This window comes from Schistocerca cancellata, chromosome 7 (assembly GCF_023864275.1).
Source record: "Schistocerca cancellata isolate TAMUIC-IGC-003103 chromosome 7, iqSchCanc2.1, whole genome shotgun sequence".
Classification (NCBI taxonomy): Eukaryota; Metazoa; Arthropoda; class Insecta; order Orthoptera; family Acrididae; genus Schistocerca; species Schistocerca cancellata.
In genome coordinates, this window is record NC_064632.1 from 334,845,786 (window position 1) to 334,870,106 (window position 24,321).

Genomic DNA, 24,321 nt, shown 5'->3' on the forward strand with positions numbered 1-24,321 from the left:
ATGGGGACATTTAAAGTCGTTGGTGTCTGCAAACCGGTCGACAATGTGCATTTGGTACGGGATTGTGTGACCAAAGTGTGTGACATAATCCGAATCGAGACATGTCTATTTGAAAGAGTGCGTGATTACTGCGAAGAAAGTCTGAAGGATGTGTGAGGATACTTGCACCACTGCCAGTGTCTAGTTCTACGTACCATACAGATGTTATTGAGCGGGAGATTGAGCAATATCACAAAAGGTATTGGTTTTCGTACATACACTTATCGGAACTTTCTTGTTAATTTTGACCAGTACTACCTCCTTAAGGAACATGTGACCCTTTTTAATTTTGACCAATACTACCTCCTGCAGGAATATGTGGCACTTTTTAAACACCATAAATGGGTGAGTTATTACCTTGAGACAACGATATATCTCAGAAACCACACATCGGATTAAATATGCCAGTGCTGATCCCTCTGCTATGCGTCCAAGAGGGGCGGGGTGGGGCAACTTTTAAACCTTAAAAAAGAATACCTCATTTTTACTATAGAAGAGGACTCTACAGGAAAAAGTGTCTAACTACTGCATGTAATACTTTTGTCGTTGCGCGATAGATGATTTCGTAATCGCCAAATAACACTATTTAGTTTCAAACCGGTATTACCTGGAGAAAAATGTACTGGATAAAAAACAGAACATCAGACGTGTTGCGTTTATTTTGCCAGAATAAACTGGTGATAGTAAAGTGGAAACAAAGTAAAGAATGGGTAATGTAATCAACTGTAACTTGCATAACAGTTTTTTTCCAACTTAACGGATTTATTTAGTTTCAAACCGGTATTACCTGGAGAAAAATGTACTGGATAAAAAACAGAACATCGGACGTGTTGCATTTATTTTGCCAGAATAAACTGGTGATAGTAAAGTGGAAACAAAGTAAAGAATGGGTAATGTAATCAACTGTAACTTGCATAACGATTTTTTTCCAACTTAACGGATTAGCACGCACATTCCGACAACTGGTTAAAGTGCTCGGTATGGGGTATGATCACCTCTGGCACCATCACAGACACAACAACGACGGGACATGCTGTGAATGACTTCATCAGTCTCATGTTGAGTCACTAACTCCCATTCTTCTTGCACAGCTGCTCACAAATCTTGTTAGTGGATTCTGACCTGATGCATTTCATCTCCATAATGTGTCCTAGACATTTTCTATGGGATTCAAATCGAGAGAGCGACAGGTAATGCAATACGTGCAATATCTTCCGTTTCCAAAAAAAAAAAAAAAACATGAAACATCCTGCTGTGTGAGGTCGAGCATTATAGACCATCAATACGGAGTGTGAGCCCACAGCACCACGCAATAACCGCATTCTCACGGTACCTGACCGCAGTTAAATCTTGCTGCTTCACTCGTACCATTTGATGAAGAGGTGTTCGACCGACCAACATAATCCCTGCCGACACAATTAGGGATCCTCCTCGACATCGATTTCCCTCCCCAATATTTGGGTCCCGAAATCCTGTTCCACGTGCCATCCAGATACAAACCCGTCGTTAATTATTCTCCAGACGAAATCGGGATTCATCAGCAAAAAGAATATTGTCGCACCATTCGCCCATCCAGGTGATATGTTGACAGCTCCACTTTAGACAGTCCCTTCTGTGAAGACACGCCGGAGGTAAACAGACAGCAGGTCTCCAACAATAAAGGCCACTCTGATGAAGCGTTGTGTATACCGTTTGCCTCGATACAACTCGTCCAGGGGATGCTAGGAGGTTAGATGCCAGTTGCAGTGCAGAACTAAGGCGGTGCCGTCGTGCCCTTACAGCCAAATAACGGTTCACTCTTTCTGATGTCAGACATAGTCAGCCCTGTCTTGCTATAGGGGCTACAGTTTCGGCATCTATAAACTGTCGTCTCATCCGCGAAGCAATAGCCACGCGGGGTAGCCGCACCGTCAGGGGCGTCTTTTCACGCACCACGTGGCTCCCTCGTCGGAGGTTCGAGTCCTCTCTCCCTCGTGTGTGTCGTCCTTAGTTAAAGTTAGATTAAGTAGTGTGTAAGCTTAGGGGCCCATGGCCTCAGCAGTTTGTCCCCATACGATCTTACCGAAAATTTCCGAGAAGCGACAGAGCGATTCACATTTAGTCATCGCGCCACATCAGTTTTTGACTTTTCTGCTTCCATTCTTCTTATTGGCCTCAACAGCATAGAATATGTAGGCGTCTTCTCTGTGCCATACAGCACCGTCTGTGACCGCACACACAGCGATTGTGGATGTAGGATTACCCTGTAAACACTATCCCGCTTGATAGTTTCCCTGACGTCATTGTTGGCGTGGTTGTCTATTGATCGGAATGCTATCTTCCGTGCAGAACACGATCGTAACGACATCTGTTGGCAGTCTGTATGATTACATCGTGACATCGTAAATTAGGCACATCACGGGGAAATAGCACTTTGTTGCTTTAGTTTTGGACATCAGTGTAGATAGCATAAGACTGTCTACAGCTTTGAAATATTCCTCCGCCCCATGTTCCTCCCTTAAAGTTTAGAAAAAAGTTGCGACATCTCTGAGAACGTAGTTTGCTCTCCCCTTCAGGTGGATTTCATGCTGTACTCCGTAAAACATTGAGTGCTGTGTCTAATTAACAGAATACCTGAGTACTTCATTAAAACTTGCCCGACTTTGTATCCAAGGTCGCAAAGCCTAGCAGTGCAGTGGTGGTCGGTTAGCATGTCTTCAGTTCAGAACCTGGTGATGGTCACAATATACCAACCACTGCACCTACTCAGTGCAAAGCATCTCAACGTGCACAATTTTATCAAGAGTTAATGAAATTGTGAATCTGACTTGCGTACAATTCTCTCGTGCACTTTCGTTCCGTGATGTATTACTTCATCGGGAACGTAGTCGTCAATTGGCGCGATTCTAGTACTGAATTTCTGCGAGCATGCTGTAAATCATTTACGAGAAAATAATTTATATTCATTGCCCAATGAAGGGATAATACGTCTGAACCACGCCCTTTCCTCTGTACCGTGTGGGAGGTAGTCTTAAATTTTTCTGTTCTCTCTACTTAAAGGGGGGCTGACAATACTGGTTATAGAATAGAATTATGGTACGCGTCGATAAAACGTATGCATCTTTCAAAATTGTGATGGTGAAAGTGGTAACATTAATAGGAGAAAATCATAGACGAGAATAAACAGTTGAATGACAATGTTCAGAAGCTTGTCTGTAATACTCTTGGCGTATCTGACATAGAGGTCAGAGGCAAAGACTAATAACGTCGCAAGAAATTTACTTATAATTGCGGAATACCTAATGACTGTCGCAAGGCTAAAGGTAGTAACTCATACTTCAGAAAGGCAATGCGACACACCTGAGACAAACATGAGACCAACCTATCCATTACTGAATACAATGAAGAGCTAAGAAAACTGGTACATCTGGCTAATATCGTGTAGGGCTCCCGCGAGCACGCGTAAGTGCCGCAACACGACGTGGCATGGACTCGAATAATGTCTGAAGTAGTGCTGGAGTGAACTGACACCATGAATCCTGCGGGGCTGTCCATAAATCTGTAAGATTAGGAGGGAGTAGAGATTTCTTCTGAACAGCACTTTACAAAGCATCCCAGACATGCTCAATAATGTTCATGTCTGGGGAGTTTGGTGGCCAGCGGAAGCGTTTAAAGTCAGAATGGTGTTCCTGGTCACTCTGTAGCAATTCTGGACGTGTGGGGTGTCGTATTTTCCTGTTGGAATTGCCCAAGTCCGTCGGAATGCACAATAGACATGAATGGATGCACGAGATGAGACAGGATGCTTACGTAAGTGGCACCTGTCAGAGTCGTATCTAGACGTATCAGGGGTCCCATATCAATGTAACTGCACATGTCACACACCGTTACAGAGCCTCTACCAGCTTGAACAGTTCCCTGCTGACATGCAGGGTCCATGGATAGATGAGGTTGTCTCCATATCCGTACGCGCCCATCCGCTCGATACAATTTGAAATGAGATTCGTCCGACCAGGCAACATGTTTCATATATATATATATATATATATATATATATATATATATATATATATATATATCTTTGTAATCACCGTCATACGACCAGTGTATATGGGTTGGTAAACAAACCTTTCGCGAGATAATGTGGACTGTGTGATTTCGACCTGCCACTGGTGTCAGTCTGAAATTGAATTTTCCCATAATGAGAGTATTTAAGGGCGATCTGCGTTAATTGTTCAAAACCATTCAAAAGCGAAGATCTTGTTTTATTCAAAGTAACCGGTTTTAATAGTTTTAGCTGTCATCTTCAGGTCTTAAACATGTTTTACTAAAAAGAAAAAGACGTGAAAATAACAGCTAAGATGTTCAAACTCGTTGTCTTGAATTTTAAAAAAACGCACATTTTATGCGATCTTCGCTTTTACGTAGTTTAGATCTGTATGAAATGTTGCCCTCGTTAGTACAACTTACTGTCACTGAAAAGAGCCGCCAGAAGTTCCAATCGGTAGAGATGGACTTTCTAAGGAGAGCATAAAGCATTACCTGATTGGAAGAAGTAATAATTGAGGGTATAGGAAAAATAACACACAAGAAAGATACCACAATGGATGGAACAGAACGTACACAACTTTTCGGCCTGGTCACGGGACGGGAAAGAATTCCGAAAAACATTGTTGAATATAGATCGACAAACGGAAGTGCCAGAAGAACACGAGTTACATCTATTCAAGGTATAGAAGAGAGCAGGATCAATAGAAGTTGGACCGTTGAAGCCTCACAAAATGTTTTATGATGGACACTGAGCTGTGACAAGAGCAGTAGGAATCCCTCCAAATGAATATGAAATGCAAAGTTTTGGATTAAGACCCTGTATCAGTGGGCATCAAATACTTTTGCTCAAGATCCAACAGTGGCATTATGCGGCGGCGCCTTGGGCCGCATGAATACTGATAATATTAGTTAGTGACTTATGTAAATAAGTATGTTATGAGCCTCCAATAGACTAGCTCTACAAAGTGTGCGATAAGTCGGTCACCAAGTACATTTCGTTAAAGGTCGGCAACATTTAAATTCTTCGTGTTGCTGTCAGTCTCAGTTATCTTAAATCTGTGACACACTAATTGGCTGACGAAGTGTTGTCGTGTTATCGGTGTGGGCGGATGATTAACTGATTAATAACAGTAACGGATTTATGTTTAAAAGGACAGCGCAATATGTGACACGATGAAAAGATTTCGCTAAATGCGAAGGAATGTCATTTCTCTTCTATCCATTTTCCTACTCATTGTGTTGTGTTATAACAACCTTAATCAATTTGACGGTCCTTGCTACAAATAAGTACGAATAAGCACCGCATTTGAATATGACCGTCTCTGTAATGCGCAGCCGGCCGGTGTGGCCGTGCAGATCTAGGCACTTCAGTCTGGAACCGCGTGACCGCTAGGGTCGAAGGTTCGAATCCTGCCTCGGGCATGGATGAGTGTGATGCCCTTAGGTTAGTTAGGTTTAAGTAGTTCAAAGTTCTAGGGGACTGATGACCATAGGTGTTAAGTCCCATAGTGCTCAGAGCCATTTGAACCAATTTTGTAATGCGCATTCACAAATCAATATCCTCCCGTGTCAAAATGTATACCACAGCAGCTGATAGGTTCACGCAGACCCGTGAGTTGTCAGTGTGCGGAGACACACAATAAATCATTGCCCCTGTCACATCTTCCTACTCTACTGTGGCTGTGCTACCTACTTAGGCCTCTGCCCACGAGGCAGGCGACCAACTTAGTTCATCACCGAAATCACCACTCAATTATGCACATCTTAAAATATTATGGTCTTAGTATTTTCGTTTGTTACTGAGCGGGAAAACTACACTGTTAAGAAGTTTTTAAAGTGAGTAGATATTTTTTGAATCGACTCTCATTTATTTGATCCATCCATAACATACTACAATAGCGTGTCTCAGTACGTATGTACGCATACAGGGTGGTCCACTGATAGTGACCAGGCCAAATATCTCACGAAATAAGCTTCAAACGAAAAAACTACAAAGAATGAAACTTGCCTAGCCTGAAGAGGGAAACCAGATGGCGCTATGGTTGGCTGCCATAGGTCAAACGGATGTCAACTGCTTATTTTTAAAATAGGAAACCTCATTTTTTATTACGTATTCGTGTAGTACGTAAAGAAATAAGAATGTTTTAGTTGGACCACTTTTTTCGCTTCGTGATAGATGGCGCTGTAATAGCCACAAACATATGGCTCACAATTTTAGACGAACAGTTGGTAACAGGTAGGTTTTTAAAATTAAAATACAGAACGTAGGTACGTTTGAACATTTTATTTCGGTTGTTCCAATGTGATACATGTACCTTTGTGAACTTATCATTTCTGAGAACGCATGCTGTTTCAGCGTGATTACCTGTAAATACTACATTAATCCAATAAATGCCCAAAATTGTGTCCGTCAATCGCAATACATTTGACATGACGTGTAACGACATTTATCTCAACAGCGAGTAGTTCGCCTTCCGTAATGTTCGCACATGCACTGACAATGCGCTGACGCATGTTGTCAGGCGTTGTCGGTGGATCACGATAGCAAATATCCTTCAACTTTCGCCACAAAAAGAAATCCGGGGACGTCAGATCCGGTGAACGTGCGGGCCGTGTTATGGTGCTTCGACGACCAATCCATCTGTCATGAAATATGCTATTCAATACTGCCTCAACCGCACGCGAGCTATGTTCCGGACTTCTATCATGTTGGAAGTATATCGCCATTCTGTTATGCAGTGAAACATCTTGTAGTGACATCGGTAGAACATTATGTAGGAAACCAGCACACGTTGCACCATTTAGATTTCCATCGATAAAATTGGGGCCAATTATCCTTCCTCCCATAATGCCGCACCACACATTATCCCGCGAAGGTCGCTGATGTTCCGCTTGTCGCAGCCATTGTGGATTTTCCGTTGCCCAATAGTGCATATTATGCCGGTTTACGTCACCGCTGTTAGTGAATGACTCTTCGTCGCTAAATAGAAGGCGTGCAAAAAATCTGTTTTCGTCCCGTAATTTCTCTTGTGCCCAGTGGCAGAACTGTACACGACGTTCAAAGTCGTCGCCATGCAATTCCTGGAGCATAGAAATATGGTACGGGTGCAATCGATGTTGATGTAGCATTCTCAACACCGACGTTTTTGAGATTCCCGATTCTCGCACAATTTATCTGCTACTGATGTGCGGATTAGCCGCGACAGTAGCTAAAACACCTAGTTGGGCATCATCATTTGTTGCAGCTCGTGCTTGACGTTTCACATGTGGTTGAACACTTCCTGTTTCCTTAAATAACGTAACTATCCGGTGAACGGTCCGGACACTTGGATCATGTCGTCCAGGATACCGAGCAGCATACATAGCACACGCCAGTTGGGCATTTCGACCACAACAGCCATATATCAACACGATTTCGACCTTTTGAGCAATTGCTGAACGGTCCATTTTAACACAGGTAATACATCACGAAGCAAATACTATCCGCACTGGCGGAATGATACGTGATACCACGTAATTGTACGTTTGTGACAATTACAGCGCCATCTATCACGAAGCGAAGAAAGTGGTCCAACTAAAACATTCATATTTCTTTACGTACTACACGAAAATGTAATAAAAAATGGGGGTTCCCATTTTAAAAAACGCAGCTGTTATCCGTTTGACCTATGCCAGCGCCATCTAGCGGGCCAACCATAGCGCCATCTGGTTTCCCTCTTCAAGCTACACGAGTTTCCTTCTTTGTAGTTTTTTCGTTTGATGCTTATTTCGTGAGATATTTGGCTCGGTCACTATCAATGGACCACCCTGTATATGCGTGTATTTATGTTCCACTTCACCTTCTAAACGACTGGACCGATTTCAAAGAAACGTGGTACACATTATCTGGAAAGAACCACTGTGGGGATAACTACCACCTACCCATCAAAGGGATGAGGGTGAGGAGTGAAACAGAAGTGAAGCCCACAACGCGTGGATACCCAGACTTCATTTATCCAGTATTTTGAGAGTGGGAGCATTTAGTGACTTGCAACTAACTTTACACATTATGTCAAACACTTACAAAACATTTTAGCTCTGATAACATCAGCAAAATGATTATATTTCTTACTATAATGTCGCTGCTCATGCAACAAAACGGCCGCATCAGGCACTATGTTTTAGTTAATTACTTGTTTTAGTACTAACTGTATTCGAGAAACTATTTGCAGACATTATTCCCGTACACCACCTAATATGCCAACTAAATTAAATCACTGATATAAAGACTGAGCTCAAAAATTGCTCTGAGCACTATGGGACTCAAGTTCTGAGGTCATTAGTCCCCTAGAACTTAGAACTAGTTAAACCTAACTAACCTAAGGACATCACACACATCCATGCTCGAGGCAGAATTCGAACCTGCGACCGTAGCGGTCGCGCGGTTCCAGACTGCAGCGCCTAGAACCGCACGACCACTTCGGGCGGCTAAAGTCTGAGCTGCTTGTTAACCAAAATGCACGACGAAATTCGATACAGGTGAAATATGTGTACAAATGTGTGTGAAATACCTTAAATGTACGTGACATATATGTGACATGTGGACATTCTGGGAAAGTCTGAGGTAAAAAGCTCCTCCTAAGCCCCTGATCGATTTGAACCAAATTTGGTACACATATTGCTTACCATCTGGAAAGAAATACTATGGGGGTAAAAACCATCAGCCTGCTATTGCGGTGGGTGTGATAATCTGCAGACAAGTGCGGAGGGGGAGATGGACGGATAGGAGAAAGAAGCAGATGAACATATATAGGGGGTGGACTGAGAGAGAGGGGAGTGCCAAAATGGACAAAGAACGAAAAGATGATGAGATGGACGATGAGAGTTGAGAGAGGGGAGACATGCGCAGGGAAAGGCAGAGAGGAGTGGATGAGGTGTAAAGAGAGAGTTGGAAGAAAGGGATAGTGAGAGTTGGCAGGGGGAGACTGATAAAGAGATGTGGGATGAGGAGATTGGCAGTGAGAGGAGGAGGAGGAGGAGATGGTGAGAAGGAGAAGGGGAAAAACTGACAGCGGATGTGAGGAGATGAACTAAGAGAAGTGAAGGAGGTAATAACAGAGAAAGGGGGAAGAGCAGATAGACAGTGGAGGGAGGAGCAGATGCAGAAGGGCAGTAAGAGATGGATAGGGATGTTCAGTAGCGAGGGGGTGGGAGGAGGAGAAGGACAGAGGGGAAGGAGGAGATGGAGTAACAACAAATTGTAACAAATATGTACCCGGTCAACGCCGAGTGCTCTGTGAGTATTACCACAAAATACTCTGAGAATCATGGACCGTACGAATAGTTGATTCCAGCTGCGTGCGGCCAGCGGGCCGCAGTTTGATGATCACTGCCTTAAATGGTACGAGTCAAATTTCACCCATGACCCAATACTGGGGAATGTATAAATGTAGAATGGGACTCTGATACAGTTTGGTGCTGATGTAATATTACTTCTGGCGAGGCAGTATGGACCGGGACGAATAGTTTGTGTAGGGCTTCTACATTTGTATTCAAGATCATCTGACCTCATTCCTCTGGATATTTCTGTCTGATGTCCTCTCTGAAGTGACGTGTGCTGCGCTCCAGTTGATATCCGCTTGAATAACTGGGACAGTCTATTGTACAGTCTTGTCAATATTTAAGTTATGAATCGCTGGGTATTTGAAGAAAGTCAAAACAACGCACAGAGACGAGTGGTGTATTACATCTACGTTTTAAAGTCGACACGTGGAACACCAATTTAAGCAGGTACGAGATGGCAGAAAATTGTAACATACAACGTTCTAAAAGCGTTATTGTGTTTCTTTTTGAGGAAGGCCATACGTGAAATTTGAGCCCAGTTATAGTGGGAATTAAATTGGAAGTTTACGTTTCAAATATGTTTTTAGTGAGCTCTCTGGACAAAAAATTTGTCACCCCTTAAAGCAATCATTACAAGTATCATTTAATAGCCCTGTACTTGACGCTGTCTGGATTCCGTTAGGAAGTGAGTTCGCAAGGTTGTGCAGCTACGTTGCATCCAGGTTAACCCATTCGCCGAGGATTTGATCGCCGATGTTCTTTGCCTTTCAAGTTACGTGACTGTGCAGGCCATTCGAGATGTAATAGGGTGGGGAAGTGTTCAGACAAGCATTCACATAATCTTCCAGTCCGATGAACTTTGCTGTTGTCATCATTATATGCCAATATGACCAATGGCCTCTTGTAACCAGTTTCCTGCATGCAGTTCCTTTCACAATGTTCCCTCGGTAACAGCTGGGTATGGACTTTGAAGCAGTTCCTGTTAGGTTTGGAAGAGATTTTGAATCACAAGACGTGAAACTCGTCTCCGGCCCATCTCCGTTTTGATCTTCTTCCATCCCCAATTCTGACATCAATTTTCGTAGCTAAGTGTGTTACACCCTGGTTGTAGACACGTTTAACAGTATACCCAGAAACACCTACGTATCCAGTAACTTCACACACAGTATGGCTTGGGCACGGCGAATTACGATTTCCCATTTTTGCCACTCTATCACGTCCTTATACACTCCTGGAAATGGAAAAAGGAACACATTGACACCGGTGTGTCAGACCCACCATACTTGCTCCGGACACTGCGAGAGGGCTGTACAAGCAATGATCACACGCACGGCACAGCGGACACACCAGGAACCGCGGTGTTGGCCGTCGAATGGCGCTAGCTGCGCAGCATTTGTGCACCGCCGCCGTCAGTGTCAGCCAGTTTGCCGTGGCATACGGAGCTCCATCGCAGTCTTTAACACTGGTAGCATGCCGCGACAGCGTGGACGTGAACCGTATGTGCAGTTGACGGACTTTGAGCGAGGGCGTATAGTGGGCATGCGGGAGGCCGGGTGGACGTACCGCCGAATTGCTCAACACGTGGGGCGTGAGGTCTCCACAGTACATCGATGTTGTCGCCAGTGGTCGGCGGAAGGTGCACGTGCCCGTCGACCTGGGACCGGACCGCAGCGACGCACGGATGCACGCCAAGACCGTAGGATCCTACGCAGTGCCGTAGGGGACCGCACCGCCACTTCCCAGCAAATTAGGGACACTGTTGCTCCTGGGGTATCGGCGAGGACCATTCGCAACCGTCTCCATGAAGCTGTGCTACGGTTCCGCACACCGTTAGGCCGTCTTCCGCTCACGCCCCAACATCGTGCAGCCCGCCTCCAGTGGTGTCGCGACAGGCGTGAATGGAGGGACGAATGGAGACGTGTCGTCTTCAGCGATGAGAGTCGCTTCTGCCTTGGTGCCAATGTTGGTCGTATGCGTGTTTGGCGCCGTGCAGGTGAGCGCCACAATCAGGACTGCATACGACCGAGGCACACAGGGCCAACACCCGGCATCATGGTGTGGGGAGCGATCTCCTACACTGGCCGTACACCACTGGTGATCGTCGAGGGGACACTGAATAGTGCACGGTACATCCAAACCGTCATCGAACCCATCGTTCTACCATTCCTAGACCGGCAAGGGAAGTTGCTGTTCCAACAGGACAATGCACGTCCGCATGTATCCCGTGCCACCCAACGTGCTCTAGAAGGTGTAAGTCAACTACCCTGGCCAGCAAGATATCCGGATCTGTCCCCCATTGAGCATGTTTGGGACCGGATGAAGCGTCGTCTCACGCGGTCTGCACGTCCAGCACGAACGCTGGTCCAACTGAGGCGCCAGGTGGAAATGGCATGGCAAGCCGTTCCACAGGACTACATCCAGCATCTCTACGATCGTCTCCATGGGAGAATAGCAGCCTGCATTGCTGCGAAAGGTGGATATACACTGTACTAGTGCCGACATTGTGCATGCTCTGTTGCCTGTGTCTATGTGCCTGTGGTTCTGTCAGTGTGATCATGTGATGTATCTGACCCCAGGAATGTGTCAATAAAGTTTCCCCTTCCTGGGACAATGAATTCACGGTGTTCTTATTTCAATTTCCAGGAGTGTATTTACACATGTTTACATATGTATTTTACTAATAGCTACTGCCTAATGCTAACGAAGAGGTAGTGTTAGCGCAGTTGAGCACGTGACCCGATTGCTGGACCACTTACAAAGGCTTAACGATTCCTCTACGCATGCGCACCGTAGTGATAAATGTTTTGTCCGCTGAGGTTATTCCATTCAGAAGTCAGCGGCGCCTCGCAGCCAGACATTAGCTATTACAAGTAAGTCGCAAATATCTCATTCTTGGACCCGTTTTTACTGGAAAGCTCTTGCTTCGGTCATTGTGTGTTTACATCCGTGACTAAGATATTGCCAGGTCCGATAACATGAACGTATATTAACAGCACCAATACACTCTAGTAGCTGTTCTAGCCGACACGAATCACTGCAACCCTAATAATTTACCAAACTGCTGTTGATATGAACGTATTTCGCTAACACTGGACCTCACCTCTGGGTTCGTAAAATTTTATGTCACTCAGCTTACAATACCGTAAGGCGTGAGGTGTTAGGCATAGGCGCGAGAGAGCGTGCTAAACTTGTGCGAGGGAACCGTCGTCCAGGTTCATTTATATTGTGCAAGTAATTCTGGAGGCAGGGCGAAGTGAAATATGAGACAGGGGCACAAATAATTTCTGTTCAAGTACCGTGCTAACTAGCAGCACACACTCGCTCTCGCAACTGGACACCATTTGCAACGCCTGTTCCTGCTATACTGTGCCAACTCGGGAACCGGAATTGTTATTGCTGGCGCAGTTTGCTTTGGCTTTCGTGCTGTACACAATATGGGCCCGTGCGAGTTCACGGCTACTGTGCTAATTAGCGGGCTGCTTGCAACGAGGTGCTTGTTCCTCATTTGACGTTCGCTAACAGAGCTCTGCCGAATTAGGTGGCCAAGTACAAATTTAATCTGGATACGCACAACACGTCTTCGTAGCGATGGTCTAACGCCCGCACAATCCAGTATTACTGAAATCCAAGTGCTTCTGCATCTCGCTTTTGAGTATAGCTTGAGTGTCTAGGATCCCAACCAGGTAAGCTTAAGCGATGGCATTGAGCAAATTTAGAGGCCAGTTCTAATCGGCTAGTACAGTCACTACGTAAGTTTCGTGGAAATGCTCCGTGAGCCTGAACTGAAATCCTTGTAGATGTCAGAGGATTAAAAAGACCTTTGGAGGAAAGAAGCAGCTATATGAATATCAAGAGCTCGGACGGAAAGCCAGTACTCAGCAAACGAGGGTAAGCTGAAATAAACTTGAAGATAGTGCTATAGAATGGGAGCTGACAGGCCCCAATATTACTGACCTATCAATTTAATTGAATTTTGTGATTATGAGAATATTGAAGGACGATCTTTTTTTCATTGTTAAAAACCATTCAAAAGCCAAGATCGCCCAAGGTATTTTTAAGACACCCGGTTTCGACTGTCTTAACTGTCATCTTTAGGTCTTAAGCATATTTTTGTAATAAAACATGTTCATTTTAAGTTGAGCTCATGCACATGATATCAAGTGGATAAAACTCAGCACATGATAGACGTTTGTCATCGCTAAAATATTTAAAAAACACAGAGGATCTTGTCCAAAAGGCCATGTTCATACACATACTGCTCACAGCTGCCTGGTACATGATATAAATACGTACGCAACAGCACATATGTTTACAAGTACTAAACAGTGCAGCTACACTTTAGATGGCGAACACGACACAACTGATGACAACATCAGTTTAATAACTTAAACTTGGCTAGTTAGTGAGTGTCGAAATGAATTAGCGAGGTTGTTAAGAGTAAACCTAACATTTTAGGATGCGACTTTTTAAATCGTATCCTTTAATATAATATTACTTGGTACATCTACAGAACTTTCCTGTTTAGAAATCCTGGTAACTTGTCATAGCAGTGCAGGAGGTTGGCAGGACCTGCCGCTGTGGCCGAGCGGTTCTAGGCGCTTCAGTTTGGAACCGCGTGAGCGACCACTACAGTCGCAGGTTCGAATCCTGCCTCGGGCATGGATGTGTGTGATGTCCTTCGGTTAGTTAAGTATTTCTAGGTTCTATGGAACTCATGATCTCAGATGTTAAGTCCCATAGTGCTCAGAGCCATTTGAACCATTTTACTTTTTATTTTTATTTTTTGAGGATGGCAGGTTGGAAATCGTAGCTCAGACAGAGCATTACGATGACGCTTATGCAGAGTACGCTGCCGACATATCTGCACTAGTAACAGGTAACGGAATAACATGTTGTTGTTGTTGCTGCTGTGATCTTCAGTCCAACGACTGGTTTGATGCAGCTCTCCACACTAATCTATCCTGTGCAAGCCTCTTCATCTCCGAGTAACTACTGCAACCGACATCTCTCTGCATCTGCTTACTGTATTCATCTTTTTGCATCCCTCTACGATTTTTACCCCACACGCTTTCGTCCAGTACTAAACTGGTGATCACTTGATGCCTCAGAATGTGCCCTACCAACCGATCCCTTCTTTTGTTCAGCTTTTACACAAATCTCTCTTCTGCGCAATTCTATTCAGTTTATAGTCATTACTTACGTGATCTATCCATCTAATCTTAAGCATTCTTCTGTAGCACCACATTCCAAAAGCTATTTTTTTCTTGTCTAAACTGTTTATTGACCATGTTTCACTTCCATACATGGCTACACTCCTCACGAGTACTTTCAGAAAGAGCTTCCTGACACTTAAATCTATACTCGATGTTAACAAGTTCTTCAGAAACGCTTTTCTCGCCATTGCTAGTCTACATTTTATATCCTCCCTACTTCGACCATCCTCAGCTACTTTGCTTCCTAAATAGTGAAACTCATCTACTGCATTAAGTTGCTCATTTCCTAATCTAATTCCCTCAACATCACTGGTTTAATTCGACTAAAGAAACAATAATTTAAATAAAAATATATTTTTAATGTAACACATTTTTGAATCGGACTAAAAATTATAGAATAGTTGTGCTAGCCCTACGTAGATCCTCCATAGTCCTCAAAATTTGGTCTTGTGAATCTTTAATATATGGGACATACTTGTAAGATTTATAACGAAAAATGTGGGGCGCACGCAGTACATAATTGATGAATGAGTAGTTCACCTCCAAACTACACTGCGGTGACAAGAGTCATGGTATACCTCGTAATATCATGTCGGGCGTCCTTTGGCCCGGCGCAGTGCAGATACTAGACGTGGAATGGACTGAACGAGTTATTGGAAGTCCAGGCAGAAATCGTGAGCCATGTTGACTCTACAGCCATTCATAATTGCGAAAGTGTTCTCAGCGCAGGATTTTGTGCATCAACTTCTATGGGATTCATGTTGGACGGTCTGGGTGGCCAAACCGTTCGCTATAAATGTCCAGAATGTTCTTCAAACCAATTGTGAACAACTATGGCCCGGTGACATGGTGCATTGTCAATCATAATGTTTCCATCGTTGTTTGGGAACATGAAGTCTATGAATGGCTGCAGATGGTGTCCAAGTAGCCGACAATAACCATTTCTCGCCAATGATAAGTTCAGCTGGACCAGAGCACCCTGTTCATTCCATGTAAACACAGTCCACACCATTATGGAGCTACCGATCAGACTCACAAAAATGGAGTTAATATCGCATTGTCAACCAATTCTGATTTATGTATAAATTTTCAAAACTCTAGGTCTTCGGACGTTAGTGTAATATCAGTTGCAAACTTTGTACCGAATACATAGGTAGTAAAAAATGCGACATAAAAAAAGTGTTGCAATGCAAAGTTTCATGATCAGGCATTAAGATATTATGTTGTCGTGGAGTGTGAGTAATACCTCTTTAGGGTGGTGAGGGACGGGGGGAGGGGGAGGGGGGTGGTGAGATGGTGGGGCAATCGGTTCCCTGGTACCCTGGTGGACGCACAGCGCTGATAGCGGGAAATGAGGCTTGAAGTATTATCATACATGATAGTAGTAGTATGGTATTCTGCCTTACGACAGGTCTTGTCATGGCTTAAGGCTCTTCCACTTTTGTCTGTCCACAGCCAGACTTTTCATTTCTGAATATTTGCCTCCTTTGATATTGTCCAGCATTTGATATTTTCTTTTTCCTCTTCCCCTTTCTCCCTCCACCATTCCTTCTATTCCTTCCTTGAATAAACATTCCCTCCTCAAACAGTACCCAATCCAGTTCCGTTTTCTCTTTCTGATTACTTTCAGTATGTTTCTTTCTTCTCCAACCCTTCTTAATGCATCTTCATTCCATACTCGGTCTTCCCATTTCACTTTTTCCATTCTTCTCCATATCCACATCTCTAGTGCCTCCAGTCTTTTTTCATCTTCCTTCCTCAATGTCCAGGTCTCCGCACCATATAGGGCAACGCTCCAGATGTAACAGTTGGCAAGTATTTTCCTCAGATCTTTGTTTAGTAGTCCAAAAACTAATTTCTGCTTCCTCTCAAATCCTTTTTTTTCCATTGCAATTCTTTTCCTAATTTCTGTTGAGCAATACATATCATCTATTAATACACTTCCCAAGTAATTGAAGTTATTCACCTGCTCTATTTTGTCTCCCCCTATTTTCATACAGCATTTTCTCCCCTTTCCTCCAATTACCATGCTTTTCGTTTTCTTCTTGTTAATCTTCATTCCATATTCTTCCAATTTTGTGTTTAGATCATCTAACATTTGTTCCATGTCTGTTGCACTCTCTGCCATTACAACCATTTGGTCTGCAAATCTTATACACTCCATTCTCCGACCCCCTATACAAACTATTCTCCTTCCAACAAAACTTTCACTAATAATTTCCTCCGGATATATATTGAACAGTGTTGGTGATAAATAACATCCTTGTCTTACACCTCTTCGTAGTTCAATTTCTTCACTCATCACACCACCTATTCGTACTCTTGCTCTCTGGCTCAAATATAAATTTCTAATTAGCCGTCTATCCCTCCAGTCAACTCCATTTTTCCTTAGAATTACAATCGGTTTGTCCCATCTGACACAGTCGAAAGCCTTCTTAAGATCAACGAACACAACATGCACCTTCCTTTTCTTCTCCATGTACCTCTCCCCTGTCACTCTCAGTAGCCCAATGCCATCTCTAGTTCCCATTCCTCGCCTGAAAATCACTATACACGTCAGCGATCACTTTTAGTAACCTCTCACAAAGTATAGTCTAAATCACAAATTCTGTTATTTCCTTACGGTTAGTTTCGGAAGTCGTCGTCATCACATTAAAACGCAAAATCATAGAAATGTAGGTACAGTTTATCTCGTATAAGTATTCCATATAGTTTATAAACGTCAAACTTACTTGTTACCTATGTGGAAGCAATGCTGTACTAGTTGTACTACACACGAAAGTGGGCAGATAAATCAAGAAAAGCTACCGACGTATCAGCGCTGTCTCAGTAATTTTCAAGATCTACACTAACGTTTTCGTCATTTGCATTGAAACAACATTATATTTTGATTAACGATCAGAAGCAAGCTGGCGATGGAAGTGACTATCAGACAAGAGATGTGCAAACCGTGAATTAAATTATAGTACGTAGCATTTATTGTGACTTATCAATTTGTCAAGGATTAATAGATTTCATAAAGCTTTTGGGTCCGCATTAATAAAACGTGTGGTGCTAGGTCCTTGATAAATAAGGATTCATTCGACCTATCTTATTACGCTGAAATATAAACTGACGGAAAAAATCGCAACACCAAAAATTATTAATTTAGAGTAATGAAATTTCAGAAATACATCTGTCTGGGCAATATGTTTAAGTGATTAACATTGCAAGTCACAGGTTAATGTGAGAGCGAGATATGCCATTGCAAATGTTAAATGCTAGTGCACTAATAATCGGTGTAACCACCAGAATGTTGAATGCAAGCATGTAACTCAGCATGCGTTGTGTTGGTTCAAATGGTTCAAATGGCTCTGAGCACTATGGGAATTAACTTCTAAGGTCATCAGTCCCCTAGAACTTAGAACTACTTAAACCTAACTAACCTAAGGACATCACACACATCCATGGCCGAGGCAGGATTCGAACCTGCGACCGTAGCGGTCGCGCGGTTCCAGACTGTAGCGCCTAGAACCGCTCGGCCACTCAGGCCGGCCGTTGTGGTGTACAGGTGCCGGATGTCAATTTGTGCGATGGAGTTCCATACCCCTTGCACTAGCTCGATCAATACAGGGACGGTTAATGCTGTTTGGGGATGACGCTGGATTTGTTGTCCGATAATGTCCCATCTGTGCTCGATTGGTGGTCGAGCGAACCAAGGCAGCATATCAACACCCTGTAGAGAATGTTGAGTTACAGCAGTGGTATGTGGTCCGGCATTTTTCTGTTGGAACACACCCACTGGATTACTATTCATGAATGGCAGCACAAGAGGTTGAATCGCCAAACTGACGTACAGTCTTTGCAGTCAGGGTGTGTGGGATAATCACGAGAATGCATCTGCTGTCATTCGACCCCAGGCCATAACTCCACGTGCAGGTCCAGTGTTTTTGAAAATATTATTGGAGGTGAGATGATAATTAAATCAAGACCTTACGCTGCCGACAGGCGTTGATATACATCAAGGGGGACAGTTGAAAATGTGTTCCCCGACCGGGACTCGAACCCGGGATCTCCTGCTTACATGGCAGACGCTCCATCATTTTTTTTTATATATTTTTTTTTGAGCTACCGAAGGCACAGAGGATAGTGCGACTCCAGTGACTTATCCCTTGCACACTCTCCGTGAGACTCAGATTCCCTACTTTATGTCCACACACTACATTCGTAGCGCCCCTGCCCATTATACCTATTACTCGTGGCAGACAATCTTACCGAGTTCTGTAAGAGTTCGGGCAATACGCGTGCCTCCGCATAGAAGAATAAGGTTATGGCCAGTCAGCCTTAACTATATGAAGATGGTATCTTCTTTCGGACGTGTCCGAAAGAACAAATACCATCTTCACATATTATTGGAGAGGTTAGTGATCAAAATATAATCTTTGGAAATTATTATCACAGTTTATTAAATGGTGACCGGTGTGACTACCACATGATCATCTTCAGACCTACAGCCATTCTGATGGACAAATGCTGTACTTGTAGCAGGAACCGCTGAATGACGATAATCTGCTGCTCCAGTTGACTACCGTCATTAAGCGGCTCCTGCTACATGCACAGCCATTGTCTATCAGTCAGGCTGTAGATCTGAAGATGATCATATGATGATCGAAACCGGTCCTTTTTTAGTAAATGTGCCTTCGGAACTGGAGCTTTATACCTATTTTCTCAGGTCCAATGCGACTAGTACACAGATAGGTTGGTTGCGGACCCTTAACTGCCCTCCTCCTAACCAACACACGGCCATCACTGGCACCGAGGGAGAACCAGCTTTCATCAAAAAAGATAACAGACTTCCACCCTGCCCTCCAATGAGCGCTATGTTGACACCACCGAGGTCCGACATGGCTATGGTTTGGAGTTGGAATACACGTCACACAGTGTCCGGCTCGGAGCTGTCCTTGGAGTAACCGATTTGTAACAGTTCTCTGTTTCGCTGTGGTGCCAACTGCTGCTCCAATTGCTGCTTCAGATGCAGCACAATGTGCCAGAGCAGTACGTCGAACACTATGGTTTTCCTTCTCGGTAGTGCCATGTTGCCATCCGGAGCCCGGTCTTCTTGCAATTGTACATTCCCGTGAACACCGCTGACAGCGATCACGTACAGTGGTTACATTCATGCCAAGGCTTTCTGCATTATGGGAGAAGGAACATCCAGCTTCTCGCTGCCCTATAACACGATCTCTTTCAAATTCAGTGAGATGTTGATAATGGCTTCTCCTTCGCCTTAAAGGCGCTCTTGACTGACAACTCACCACGTCAAATCTCAAAGGTAACTAATGCTCACGACCATTACAGCCTGTATTTAAAGGAAACATGACGTCCATCCTCACAGTGCTGCAACTAGTGCTAGTTTTATGCGACATTGTCTTTCAGATGTAGAAGCACGACTACCAACTTTCGTTTACATCATCTAACCCGTTCTTGGTGTGGCGATTTTTTTCCGTCGGTGTATATACGACAGATGGATAGATGCTGATGTTTTTGTTGGTTTGGCCAACAGGTGAAAGAATTTTCGCAGTATGTTTGTTCACACGAGTATACCAACTCCAAACAAAAGAGATGGTAGCGTGGTCGGTGTTGTGTGGCAGTCGACCATGGGAGTAACCAATCGAGATCTCACACTACTCGAGGGAAGGGATGCGGCACGGGGCAACAAGCTACTCCTCCCTCTCGCAGAGCTACCATCAAAAACGCTTGATTTGTGTCGTGTGAGTCGAGCTCAAATCTCATGGTGGACTTCGATTGGTCTATTAGCAAGCCGAAAAAGTGGCACTTCACATGCGACCCCTGACGGCATTTCAAGCAACCATCGCTGAAATCACCTTGTTCCTAAAACTGCCTTTTAAAGTCACCAAATAATATCAGAATTTCAGTATATCTGATAACAGTACCACCTACTTAAAAAACCAGTGTTACCTAAACACGCTCTTAGCTATACAGCAGAAACGCGTGACACTCATAGTTCATCATCTTGTAGGCTCCGCCGTCCTTTCTGTAGCAGTTTCTATTAACCTAAAGGCTCGTTACGTCGTTTTCATGCCTCAAAATGGTGTAATGACTTATAACACAATTATTACTCAACGTATTGGTACCCTATGTTTAATGAAAATTTGCGGTATAATTCGATGACTGACAGCATAAGGGGAAGTTCTCCACACAGTGCTGGTTCTACTGTATATCCAAACAAATGGTGTTCGTAAGATATTGATTAGTGTTGTTGTGGTCTTCAGTCCAGAGACTGGTTTGATGCAGCTCTCCATGCTACTCTATCCTGTGCAAGCTTCTTCATCTCCCAGTATCTACTGCAACCTACATCCTTCTGAATCAAGATAGTGATTAATGGGACTGAAATAATGAAAAGAGGGTTCGAAACACAAGTAATTCCATAATATTACCAGAGTACGATTGAATGGAATGCCATCGCCATTGACATTAAATTATATCATATGATCTGTGTAATACGAATCTGGAGACATACTTTGTCCAGGCAACGTGTGTGGAAAGTAATTCATGTTTTGTAGATGTCTTCATTAATTTTTATTTAAAATACGATGTCTAGCGTGAGAAACGAGCAATCTGAATCGAGGTATTTTGACTGCATCGGTTGAGCTGAAATTACTTCAAAAATCTGTTCCTATGAAGTGCTTCATATCTAGAGGAGCAGGGAATTCTTATAATTTTGGTGCGATTAACTTTCTGAAGGTATTTCCCTCAAAATGGAGACTGAAAAATGGTTCTCACCGACAGTAAACGTTAGTAACGTTAGTTGTAATTTACAAAAAGCAGAAACGTACATCATATGTTGACAAGTGATTGAATAAATGCATGTAAAATTTTTATTATTGAATGAAACAGAAACTATCGAGAAATATTATATTGCAGGTGAAAGTGAATGTTCGGCCGCATCAGAGGAAATTGTTGGCATGTGATACTTAGTTTAGGAAAGAGGTGAAGAGATATCGATTGAGTATAAGTAATCAGAGTCTGAATGTTTAGAGCAGATCATTCATGAGAATTACGTCAAAAATTTGTTTAGTGACTAGTAAGATCCAGAATGAGATTTTCACTCTGCAGCGGAGTGTGTGCTGATATGAAATTTCCTGGCAGATTAAAACTGTGTGCCCGACCGAGACTCGAACTCGTTGCCCTTTCGCGGGCAAGTGCTCTACCATCTGAGCTACCGAAGCACGACTCACGCCCGGTACTCACCGCTTTACTTCTGCCAGTATCTCGTCTCCTACATTCCAAACTTTACAGAAGCTCTCCTGCGAACCATGCAGAACTAGCACTCCAGAAAGAAAGGATATTGCGGAGACATGGCTTAGCCACAGCCTGGGGGATGTTTCCAGAATGAGATTTTCACTCTGCAGCGGAGTGTGCGCTGATATGAAACTTCCTGGCAGATTAAAACTGTGTGCCCGACCGAGACTCGAACTCGGGACCTTTGCCTTTCGCGGGCAAGTGCTCTACCATCTGAGCTACCGAAGCACGACTCACGCCCGGTACTCACAGCTTTACTTCTGCCAGTATCTCGTCTCCTACCTTCCAAACTTTACAGAAGCTCTCCTGCGAACCATGCAGAACTAGCACTCCTGAAAGAAAAGATATTGCGGAGACATGGTTTAGCCACAGCCTGGGGGATGTTTCCAGAATGAGATTTTCACTCTGCAGCGGAGTGTGCGCTGATATGAAACTTCCTGGCAGATTAAAACTGTGTGCCCAACCGAGACTCGAACTCGGGACATTTGCCTTTCGCGGGCAAGTACTGTACCATCTGAGCTACCGAAGTACGACTCACGCCCGGTACTCACAGCTTTACTTCTGCCAGTATCTCGTCTCGTACCTTCCAAACTTTACAGAAGCTTTCCTGCGAACCATGCAGGAAGTTTCATATCAGCGCACACTCCGCTGCAGAGTGAAAATCTCATTCTGGAAACATCCCCCAGGCTGTGGCTAAGCCATGTCTCCGCAATATCCTTTCTTTCAGTAGTGCTAGTTCTGCATGGTTCGCAGGAGAGCTTCTGTAAAGTTTGGAAGGTAGGAGACGAGATACTGGCAGAAGTAAAGCTGTGAGTACCGGGCGTGAGTCGTGCTTCGGTAGCTCGGATGGTAGAGCACTTGCCCGCGAAAGGCAAAGTTCTCGAGTTCGAGTGTCGGTCGGGCACACAGTTTTAATCTGCCAGGAAGTTTCTTGACTAGTGAGATATATAACTCAGGCTTATGCGCAAGTAATCGCAAAGTTTTCTCTCGCTCTTTACATGAAGAGACTAAGAAACAAAGAAAACTATTCTCGCACAACGCGTGCCCTCTGCCAAACGCTTCTGTGCCTGACACGGTTCCGTTCTTTACCAATGCGTAGTGGCTAGGCGTACGCTGGGAGCGGGTTAAATGACGCCCGTCTACAGACGACATCCGAGAGAGACAAGCTGGTCACCGTAGGTCCTAAGTGTGCAGCAAACAGCCTGAATGAAACAACTGCTAAAACGAGCTACCGTAAGAAAAGTGCGGGAGACGGATAGAAGAATCCAACAACGGGAAAAGGAGGAAGGAGCATGGTGATAGATCACAGAAATTACTTTGCTCTCTTAACAAATGATATTGGTATTTTTTTAAAAAAATAAGTGAAAATTATTCATTTTAAAATATCTGGACATAATATAGACTGCATAGTTCAATCTGTGACGAAACTGAAATTCCAAAATAAGCCACTGTCGGACATTGACGAAGGGAGGCCACGGCGCTGGTACCACGGATTTACTTCAAACCTCTAGAAGGGCATTAAAACAACATACGGCAACTTACAAGTAGCAAGGTGCACTACTCTGACAATTCCCAGAAAATCGCAAGAGATGTTTTACGAGTCTATTATGTAACATTAGCAGCAGCACCCCGTCTTCAGGCCACAAGTCACCCATCGGGGTCATCCGACCGCCGTGTCATCCTCGGCTGAGGATGTGGGTAGGAGGGGCGTGTGATCAGCACACCGCTCTCCCGGTCGTTACGATGGATTTCTGTGACTGGAGCCACTACTATTCAGTCGAGTAGCTCCTCATTTGGCTGAGTGCACCCCAAAAAACGGCAACACCGCATGGCGGCCCAGATGGTCACCCATCCAAGTGCCAACCACACCCGACAGCGCTTAACTTCTGTTATCTGGTGGAAACCTGTCTATCGACTGTGGCAACTCCGTTGTCAGTATGTAACTTTAAGTTTCCTTTAATTTACGTTTTAGGTCACAAACTTTTTGTTAACAGATTACCGTTTTCGGTCTATAATGACCATCATCAGATCTGTTTATAAAAACAAAGTCCTAATGTACTGCAGCCATAGTGCCTTTGTTTTTATAAACAGATCTGATGATGGCCATTATAGACCGAAACCGGTAATATGTTAACAACAAGTTTGTGACATAGACGTAAATTGAAGGAAACTTACTGTATATACGGATCACTGTTTTATTCTCGACAATGTCGCAGCTTATTATGTAACGGATGTAATCGTGGGAAGGTACCAGCCGCAAGAAGTCAGTGTGGTGAAATAGCGTTCGCAGTTTGCAACAGGGTGCTGGACGAGGCGACGGTTCAAATAACGCTGACATTAATTTTTTAATCTATATCTTTTTTCATCAACTGCGACATTATTTAATTCATACGATGCTTGAGAGATAATACAATGA